The sequence below is a fragment of the Halichoerus grypus genome, chromosome 2, assembly GCF_964656455.1.
Source record: "Halichoerus grypus chromosome 2, mHalGry1.hap1.1, whole genome shotgun sequence".
Lineage (NCBI taxonomy): Eukaryota > Metazoa > Chordata > Mammalia > Carnivora > Phocidae > Halichoerus > Halichoerus grypus.
Genome location: NC_135713.1, coordinates 2,594,047 through 2,605,000, shown reverse-complemented (window position 1 = coordinate 2,605,000; position 10,954 = coordinate 2,594,047).

The following is a 10,954-nucleotide window of genomic DNA, read 5'->3' as shown; positions in this document are numbered from 1 at the left end:
GCGTGTGCACACACGTAAATATTTTATAAACCTCCCCTTAATTAACCAAATCATTTCCATTATGCCTCCAATGTGATCAACAGCAACGGTGTGAGGGTTTTCAGGGTTTATAATTTGATGTCACCAGACGGTTGCTCGGGGGCAGAGGTACTGTCGCCGCGCCAGCTGTGCTCGTATTTATTTGTTTTTCTACAGTGTTCCTGTAGGGCTCCATTATGCAGGTTTTAATTAGTTTGTGTTTGTATTTCACCCATCCCAAATCAATGGCATCCCGGAGCGAGGCGATGTAAATTCTCACAGTACAGGTGTAGCCGCCTGCTCCGGAGCACGAGGAAACGCGCGTCTGACACAGGAGCGCGGGGCCGCCACGCAGCCCACTGCCGGCTCTCCGCAGCCAAGACGCGCAGATCCAAGCCAGCGGGCACTCCTGCGCCCCCGTGAGCGCAGTCCTGGCTGCAGATCCTAATGCCCCTAGCGGGAGCCGGGCCACGCATGGCCTGGGGGACAAAGTGACTTTTCATTGTGCCCGAGTCCTGTGGTCCTGGCTGCACCGCTGGCCTCTGGCGCGCGTCCTGCTCCGGGCCTGGTGGGCGCGCCAGGCGCCGGGGTGAGCGCGCGCAGGAAACCGAGCTCCGGAGAAGACCGCTGGGACTTCCCGCCGGGTTCGGAGCAGTCCCGGAACCCAACCCAGAGCTCACAGCCTGAATTTCTGGCATCTCTGGGCGTGAGAACCGCCCCTGCCCCCCCAACCCCCCCGCCCTGCTGTGTTGGCTGTCTCTTCCTTCTTGAAATGACCTCTGTGGAGTGCCTGTAAATCTATCCCTCCAGCCACAGGGGAATTCGTTTAAAGCTTTCTTTTTTGTCAGGAATAAGAGATTGTTCATCTTTAACTAGACCACATAGAAATTATGATTCAACAGCAGTGCGTATTTAATTAGAGTAATCTCACTTGAATTGAATTACTTAATGAATTATTTGTTTAAAAGGTAGAACGTCTTGTTTGCCAAGTACGGTGCAGACCTCTGATAAGAACTTCTGTTATAAGGACATTACAGCTTAAAAGCAGTCATGTGTTAAGGTTTATATTTTAACTCCTTGAGTATGTAACTGTTAACTGTTTATGTACTACTCAGACAAAATCTCTGATATTTATGGGTGCAGAGAGGGTGCACGGAAGTTCCGTTCTGTTCTGTGCGCACGTCCCTTTGGAAATTAGCATCCTCTAACTTTTGTCATTTAATCTATTTTTAAACTTAAGTGCATTTCACTTTTGGTAGGCAGTTTCCTTTTTTCTACTACAAGATGATGGCTGTCTATTAGAGGACTCATTTCATTAGTATTTGCGATGAAGTGGCCCATCCTTCAGGAAAACTCCTGCCCTGCTCCTCTGGGTCCCTGAGGCATCCACCCTAGTGGCAGGAAGACTTTCAGGGTTTATTGATCTTCATGGGATTGGAAGCTACCAAGGCCCATTCTTCGACCTTAACCCTTCATTCCTAAACTGTGGAAGAATTTCATTTCCTCTTGTTTTCCAAAAGCAAGAGCAAATGACTCCAAGCCATGCCATCCTTTCTGGGAGGCTCTGAAGTTGACTTGTCTCTAGATGATGCTGACAACTGGCACAGCTAATGCAAAGTTCATAACCACGGCCACAGGAGGAGGGTGATCTGCTGAAGTCTGACAGGATTTCTGTGTTTTCTGTGGTTAGGTTGCTGCAGAAGCAGACCGTTTCTTTTCCTCCTCTAACCCGCATGATGGACAGAGCCCTCTATTCTGGCATGATGAAATTTCAGCAGAGAAATGCATGTATTGGGTGAGGAAGGTGGCAGGAAGCGTTTCACCCTCTCAGTGGAGAGAAAATAGGAAGTAGGAACACCTTAAATCCACTGGATCGAATTCCACTGTCATTTTCATTAATATTTCATTAATCAAATAAGTTACTTTAATTGCAGGTTTGGGCACTATGGTCACATAAATATTAAATATTATCAGTATAGTGTCCAACAAAGTAGGACTGAGCTTCTAAGAAAAGTACAATGCTTTGATAAGAATGATTAGCTTTTTGTTTCTTTTCAGGATCCCTGCCGTTTATCATAGTTGTACATTTTGCAGGTGGTGTTCTTACAACCAACAGTGGTTAAGTTATCATGTAAACTTAATCACATTCCATTATGGCTACAGGACCACCTTTCTTCCAAAGAACCAGATCTACCTGAATACATAATTTAAACTATTTATGAATTTACTTCACACATTCTTCCAAATAACAACTGACAGTAACACCCAGAGAGGACATGAGATAATAACTCAGGAATGAGAATACATTTCTCAGATCTGAACAGATACAAAGACGATTTGCTAGGAAAACCCTCAAAAGGAATGATATGTGTGGGACGGAGAAAGGTGAAAACACTAAATGACATTTTTATGTTTGACTCCTGGAGAACTGTTTGAAATTTAGACCAGATAGGATTCTACCTCCCATGACTTCCTATCAGCCCTCAATCACTTATATTATAAAAGATTCAATCTACCTACTAGAAATACCCTTTTAGAAATAGCAGTTGACAAATAGTCACCCACACAGCATCCTAGGCAGAAATCCTTGTGCATTCAGGGTGTTACAAAATGTGTGCACCAGAAGTCACCAGAGCAGGTTAAAATCTGCTCACTGAAGGGACACCAGTGCAACAAACGTGCCCAAGAGAGGACACTTTGGGAGTTCAGGGGAAAGTTTCTCTGAGGTTCAGAAGATACTTGGGGTCTACCAGCATTTTCCAGGACCATTCTTGTGGAAAAACAAAATCAAGGGTATGAAATGGGTCTAAGGGGGAAACTTGAAATGTCCATAGACTGAGTGTCCCTGGTCTGCTTTTGCTCAGACCTCCCCTTCCACATTACTGTCCCCAAGACTGTCTCCAGAGCTGTTCTGGATTCGGGGTTCTTGGCTGGGATGGTACCAGCTCCATCCTTCCTTTCCAATGCAAGGAAGACTAGATAGTGCGATCTCAGGCCTTCTGGACCCCCAATTTTGTACCATCTTTGAGTGTGTGTGAATGTTTGTATGTGTACCTGGAAGTGGGGAGGGTGTGGGGGCTCTTCTCACAGACACATTTCCAGACACACATTGACCCAAACAACATGGCACTTCGGACCAAGCTCAGGAAGTGTCCTTTCTTCAACGTCTGAGTTCCTGTAGGTGCCCTTCCCTAGCCCCCCAGTTCCAGAGCCCCTCCTGATGACCTCATGCTGTTGAAAACTGCCAAGACACATCTTCGATGCCACTCCTCCATGTTCTGTGGCTCCCTCCACCCTCTAGTGGAGACCCACATGGCCTGTGGTCCAGTCTCCTGGGAGTAAGGTGAGTGATTGGCAGGCTCATCATAGCTCCTAATTTGACCCAGGGTGGTTGTGAACTGACAGTGATAGGTAGGTGAACTTAATCTCTTATACAGACAATATTTACATGTGAATACAGGACAATCAGTGCATTGACACCAAGCTCCTAGGAGAGAGGAGACCCAAGTTCTGAATGGGGGGTTGGGCTGTGTGGGGGCTCAAAGCTTCCCTTCCCAAACATTCTTTGAAGGAAGGTAGATTTAACACCCCTTTGGCCAAAGATCCTTCCTTCTCAGATGCAGCCCGTGGCAGAACCAAGCCCAGAGAAGGTCCTCAGAATCCTGCCCATCTGTCTCAAGCTGCTCAGCTGTAGTCACCAAATACCATGAACGGGGTGGTTTCAACAAGTGAGATTCGTGTTCTCACAGCTCTGGAGGCTGGGAGTCCAAGGGTGAGGAGTCCGCAGGCTGGGGTTCTCTGAGGCCTCTCTCTCTGGTGTGCAGATGCCACCTTCTGCCTCTGTCCTCCCGTGGCCTTTTCTCGGTGCCCACACTCCCCGTGTCTCTCCGTGTCCAAACTTGTCCTTACAAGGACACCACCCTGCTGGCCTCATTTTAACATAATCACATCTTTAAAGGCCCTACGTCCAAATATAGTCACATTTTGATGTATTGAGGGTAAGGTTTTGAGCATATGCATTTTTGGGGGGCACGATTCCATCCATAGCACTGTCCCTGACCACCTGCCCTCACAAAATCACAAGGATTCATGAGCTGAAGCTACATTCATTTCCGACACTGGAAAAATCCTTCATGTGAGGTTCAAAGGTCTTATAAAGAAGCTCTAGACTTTTCCCCTCTTCAGTGTTAAAGAAAATGAGGGCACCTTCATTAAAATCAAAACACGAATATGAAGTGTATATAGTAGGGTATCACGTTCCCCACAGTAATCCTTTGAGTTGGTTATTATCGAAGGTTAAATTTGGTCACCTCGATTGCATGGTTTGTATTCTCCCTAGTCAGGAAGAGCCTCAGGTCTGAAGCAAACCCTTCTGAGAACATGATTTTATCCTGAGCCCCGTTGTCTCCTAGGCCGTCAGCAAGCCCGGGACCACGGCCTCATCCAAGGAGGCAGGGGAGTACCCTGCTCCAGTCACTAAAGGCGCCATCGTCCTCTCGGTATCATTTATGACAGGAAAATTCCAAAGGTGTCAGTGAAGACCTAGTCCCCAGCTCCAGAGAAGAGCAAATCTAGAACAGTGAAGCCCATGATGCCAGTCCGCCTGGGTCCCACGGCGGAGGTTTGGTGTGGGCACGTTAGGCTTTGGCCAAGAAAAAATCGCGACGAGAATGGAAACTTAGAGTCCGACCCCCTGTTTCGTCAACAGCTGGGCGTCGCTGCCAGCAAATGCATTATCACTGGGCGGTGAGGTGCTGAAGGAGCATCAGTGATCATTTTACAAGCTGAAGGCCCTGTGACATTATCTCTAGGGTTGAGTTAAGTGGTTTGTCTCAGGTCACTTAGCAAGTGTGTAATAAATCCAGAATTAGAACCTTGGCACCCAGTTCAACAGTCTGCATTCTAGGCCACAGGCAGACAGACTTGTGGATCTCGGGGGGCCCTCCCTCCTGCCTACCCCTTCCAAACCTGCAGGAGCCCCTGCTGCCCTGCTCCCCGGGGGGCCACCTGATGGCCCTGGGGGTGCCAGTCCCCGCATTAGCTGCCTCCAGGAGCTCCTGACTCCCCCTCCCTCCTCCCTCCCTACTCCTCCCTCCTCCCTCCCACTTCCCTCCCTGGCTTCCTCCCTCCCTCCCTGCCCCATCCTTCCCACTTCCCTCCCTGACTTCCTCCCTCCATCCCTCCCTGCCGCCCCTCCTCCCTCCCTCCCTCCCTCCCTCCTTCCTTCCTTCTTTTTCCCCTCTTTTTTTTTTTCATTTATTCCCTTCTTAACAAACATTTGTGGAGGACCACTGTAAAAAATGAACAATTTCTTGTGCTGTGGGTGAAGCAAAGACAAATCCGACAGTTGTCTAAATATCTAAAATAAGTGTCTCAGGTAAATTAGACAGTTAGGTGAAGCACATAAACACCTAATTATCACTCAAGGCAGAAATACCTGTGAAGAGGAATATGCCAGCCATTTAGCTTTGTCTCTCTGCTTCAACCCCGCCCCCCACCTCCACTGTGGGACGCCGGGGCCCTGCAGACCCCATTTCTGCATTGCTGCTTTCCCTCCATTAGACCCCGCAACAGGCGGTGCGGGGGAAGGGGGAGCTGCAGGGCCCCCGGAGGGAGAGGCCTGCCCCCTCCCTCACCATCCCTTTCGGGGGCCGCTGCACCTGGGAAGCAGCAGTGGTGTCCAGGTCCGGTTTGCAAGCACTCCCAGAGCCCGGCCACTGTGCTCCCTGGACGGCCGAGCCAACCGCAGCCTCTGAAGCCTGAGTTCGGCTCTGTGGGGCTCCTGAAGTTTTGCAGTGTCCATCCTGTCATCTGTGTGGGTAGCTGCTTCCTGCGTCTGCCTCTGAAAAGCCTTCCTGTTCTCTTCGTGCCTTTTCAACCAACTGATCTGGCCATTCTGTCCCCTGTCCTCGTTTGCAAGGGCGCCGCTAACAACGTACCTGGACTCGCTGGCTTAAATGACAGAAACTTACTGTTACCCGTTCTGGGGTTTAGAAGCCCAAGGTCGAGGTGCTGGCAGGGCTGGTTCCTGCAGAAGTGGAGGGAGAATCTGCCCCAGGCCTCTCTCCTACCTTCCAGAACATTCTGGCAATCTCCACCATTCCTTGGCTTGTGGATACATCACCCCAGGCTCTGCCTCCATGTTCACCGACCTTCTCCCTGGGAGCGTATCTGTGTCCAAATTTCCCTATTTTCCACACAGGCACAGTTATATTGGATGGAGGCCCACCTACTCCAGTATGACTCATCTTAATAATTGCATCTGCAACCCGAGACAACCAGGTTAGGACCTCGGTGTGTGGATCTTGGGGCGGACACAGTTTAACCCATAACGATGTTTAAATAAAAATTCTTTATCTTGATGTCTCTGTCCAGATAGCCGTGTGCTGGGCCTGGACTGATGAAAGGGGCCCAGATTTTAGGGATCAACTGAGGAAAGGGCCCCAATGGCCTGTCACTTGACCCAGACTTTGAAAGGTGCCATGGATTGGGAGAGGTCAAGAGCATGAGCAAAGGCAGTCCTGCATTGGCATGACGGGGCTCTGGGAGCATGCCGGGGAGGGGGGTCCTCGGGGATGCCGGAGGACATGGAGGCCAGATCAGAGTGGATTGCCATCGGGAGCAGACTTCATTCTCTGGGCAAGGAGGAGATGCCTTCGATCTCTGAGCAGGGACAGGACAGATCAGGTGTGTCCGTGGAATGTCAAGAAAGGGATCTGGGTCAGAGCTGCAGGACTACGTCATGGAGGTAGAGGTGACTGTGCGTGCCCGCCGAGGTCCTGGTAGGAGGGAGTGAGAGGGGGTCCGGCCATTAGCTTGTGCCCCGGACTCTCCGGCCCTCCTGGCACCCGCGGAGCCCTGCCGTGCACACACCAGGAAAGGCCAGCCTCCCACCACCCTGCTGTTCCCGGGGAGTCTGCTCAGGAGCACCTGGGGCAGGTGGGGGCGCTCCATGGGGGGACTCGGGGCCCTGTCTCTTTGTCCACTAGGCAGAAAGCTCTGCTTCCCTCACTGATATCTTGTACTTACAGATAAGGTTTTGTTGGAACAAAGGGTTTTGTGCTTCACTCTGACCCTGAAGAATCGTAGAAGCATATGACTGTCAGTGTTCTAAAGTCTTTTATCTTCAGGTGATTTGATGAGGCATAAACCTCCAACTGTTTGTGAAACAGTCCTATGAACACATCTTTCTCTGCTCAGATTCAATGGGTTTTCTATCCACATCTGGAATATATAGTCATATCTCTTAGGACAGAATGTGTGAGAATTTGCTTGATTCTTTATGATGTATTAAATGTTAAATTAAACAGAAATCTGGAATGACAGAAATGTAGGGGAAAAGAATGCTTTTGGATAAAGGTATTTGCCGTTATTATTATTAATACGGGTGAAAACAATTTACTTGCAAGCCTTCCTTTGGCATCGACACATGCAGGCCATAACACAAAGGCTGAGTTAATAGTTTCATCCTGAGGGGAAGACAAACCCAGTGGTTATAAGGCAGAAAAACAATCCTGCATCATATCAAGGAACTCCTGACTAACGTATGAAGAAGGAATATTTCTCTATCACGGGGAAAAATGATGCTTCTGTGTGGATGGTTTTCTTGCTAACCCCATAATCATGAGATATGCAAAACATATCAGTGATTATCACCTGCCACACAGCAAACTCAGGGTCAGTTGGTACATTCTATCCGTGCCCCATGTCATCCTCACTTAGGAATAAACTCTGTTGTGCTCCCACCCGTTAGCTTGGTTTTATGTGTTCAGAGAAAGGGAGTGAACACGCTTCAGGCCCAGCTCCCTCAGCACCTGGCTAGTGTAAAGGCTCATGAGGTCGGGTGGTTCTGGGCAGCTCCCACCTGACTTCGTCCTATCACTGTGTAACCAGGCTATAGAAGAAGCTCAGTGAAAACCCAGGGTGAATGCTGGTTCCCCCAGGAAGGTTTAGTCTTCTCAGAAGAGATGTGATCTTGCAGAGAGAGTGGTGTGTCTGGGTAAATCCACCTGTCCAAGCCTGGGGAGCTCTGCACCACACACAGACCAAAGCCTCTGCTTGTCACCTCTCATCCTGCCTTACGTTGGAATATTGTGTGGCCATAACATATATTTATTGCAAGAATTTGATTGCGGTTGGCTTTCTGTAAATTCGTCCCTGCACCTTGAATTGCCCGTCCTCTTTTATCATCAAGCCAAGCATCTGAGGAGAAACCACCTCTTCAAAGCTTACTGCCTCCTACCTGAGATGCAAATCCATGAACATTTCCCAAAGCTTTATGAGAAAGAACATGGATCTCCTGCCCTCCTTCCCCCTCTCCACCATCAGTCTGCCCACCTCCGAGCATGTTTCCTCCACCTCCTCCACGGCCATTCTCCTGGGCAGGAGAATGTCTTTAATTCCTCCGCTGACTATGGCCTGTCATGTTCAGGAAAGCCTCTGAGGTCCAGCCTCATCTCTCTCGAGTGCAAGCCCTTCGGGAGCCGGCCTGGGTGGTTACAAGGCTCCGTGTCATTCGTGTCCCTCCTTCTTCTATTCTGGGATGCATGGAGCTGTTCCAGCCGACTTGCATCCATTTTCTCCCCTGCCAAGATATTCTCTGCTCCCCCTTGACTGCAGAGTGAAGAGGTCCGTCTCCTTAACACGTCCCATGTTAGACTTCGTGGTTGAAATGTTCCCGCTCAAGCTGGAGAGGGTTGAGCAGCTGTGGTCTCCTCCCCTCATCTCCTGCAAAAGTCTGTGTGAACGCGGTCTGCCGTTTCCTCAGAAGAGGGAGGGTGCTCCCCGTGAAATATTGGATTTGGCCTTGGTCTGTGTGCATCATTTACAACTCCCATTGCCTCTACCTTTGAACCCACACTCAGAGCCCAGAACTGTCTCTTCTTCCCAAGGCCATCTTTCATTCCTTGTCTTCAAAATCCAGTTGGAAAGCCCATATATTATCCTAGAATTCTAAAAGTTTGGAATCCCTTGGAAAGTATCTTAAAATGTGTGGACCTTGCCTAGAAATCTTTTGATTCATTAGATATGGGGCTGGGTCCAGTTTATGACTCTGAAGTAATCACGGAGGTGACTGGGACTTAGTTGGTTGAAAAAACACATTTCATAAAAAGGAGTCCTAGATCTACACCCAGTTTGACCCTTCAAACCCAACAAACTTCACTGTGTTCTCCTGCAGACCCCAAATCTGACTCACTCTGATACCCCTCCTTCACTGGCCCCGCCCCTCTTCAAGGATCTCCTGCTTCTCCGTCCACTCCATCTCTGTCTTTTTGCCCACCACTAACTTCCCTGCTCTCATGGGCTCACCCAGTGTAGGCATCCTCCCTGGAAAATCTCCTTCACGCCCTGGCTTTTCCCTGTGGGCCCCCCACATCTGTATCTAATCCAAATCTCAGCCATGAGTTACAGACCCAGCTATTCACCTACATGTGACTCTTCTCCACCGGAGAAGCTGCAGAGGTGCCGTGGGGCCCTTCGTGCCCCTGGGATCCCCTGAAACAGCCAGAACCCGGCCAGCCAGCCTCTGTCTCTGCCTCTGTCCACCTTCGCTTCTGTTTTGTTCAACATCCGTTTGCTCAGTGATCATGTGTTGAACACGCGTGATGCTCCTGGCACCGGGATGCTGCGGTAGATGAGGAGCGGGAAAGGTGGATGGGGTCTGCCCTCATGGAGGTGTTAGCAACACGTGACTTTGCGGAGGTCCCTCTGCTCCTCTCCCCTCCCCGTCCCGCTGGTGAGGGCTCCATACACCCCGTGCGTGTGGACACTCTCACTGCCTCTCTGGCTTCCACGTCTCATTTTGTCCAGGATCCAGGTTGGACAATAAATTAGATGGTGACCCTACCCATTGGCACTCTTCTACTTTGGCATCATCAGCTGACTGGATTATTGTCAGGGCTTCCCAAAAGACCCCCTGCCTTCAGTCTGGTTCCATTTTGATGGGTCTCCTGTTCTGCTGCAAGTGACCTTCCTACATCACACACTGACCCGTGACTCTCATCCGCTGCTGGTGACCAAGGCGGCCCCACTGCCTACCTGCTGTGCAAGGCAGAGGCTGTGCGGCCCCCTGACCCTTTCTGACCCAGCCTCAGCCTCCGTGAGGAAGCCGTGATTCTCCAGCTCCCCATCCTTCCGGAAGCTTCTGACACCCACGCCACCCAGGGCTGTGCCTTCCCATTTTGCCCAGAAGACACGCCGCGCTTTCTTACTATGACGCATCTTCACGGATTTTTAATTTTTAATGGTAGAAGTAACACATAAAATTCTGTCTTTAAAAATTTCAAGTAAAATTAAAATATCCCTTGTCGAAACCGTCTCATATGTGAGTCTGGCAGATCCCTATTCCATTCCCAGGGGTAACCCTGATCCAGTTCATGTGGTTCGCTTTTCTGTTCCTCTTCCGTGTGCTAACATGAGTAGCGTGCACTCTCACAATAGATACGTGTACACACGTGCGTACGTGAGCATGCACAGCTTTGCGGATGTTTGCACAAGTAACCCCCGCCCCCCGGCAGATTGTCTGCAGCTCAATTTTCCTTAATGCCACTTTGCCTCTGTTTTCATGTGAGCACACAGAGATCCTCACTGTGTTCTAAAAACTTGGTTAGAATCCCAGAGCATGAACGTGCTATATTTTATTTAATTATCTCTCAATTAAAGGGCATTTCAGTGGTTTCTAATTAGGCATGAGTCTGCGTGGTGCTGCAGGAGCGGGCTCGGCCACGCATCTCTCCCCCCCGCATGAGGGTTTCTCCAGGGCAAATGCACGTGCACCTCTGTCTGTTAAGGCTTCTGCTGAGGACCATGTCCATGTCTCCTCCACGACTGTGACAGGGAGCCCGCCCAAGAACTGGTGCGGAAGTGTCCCAGGGGTGGGGAGGGGGACTCCTTGTGTGGAAGCCACAGGCCCTGTTAGGAGGGGCTTCTTTGCCTC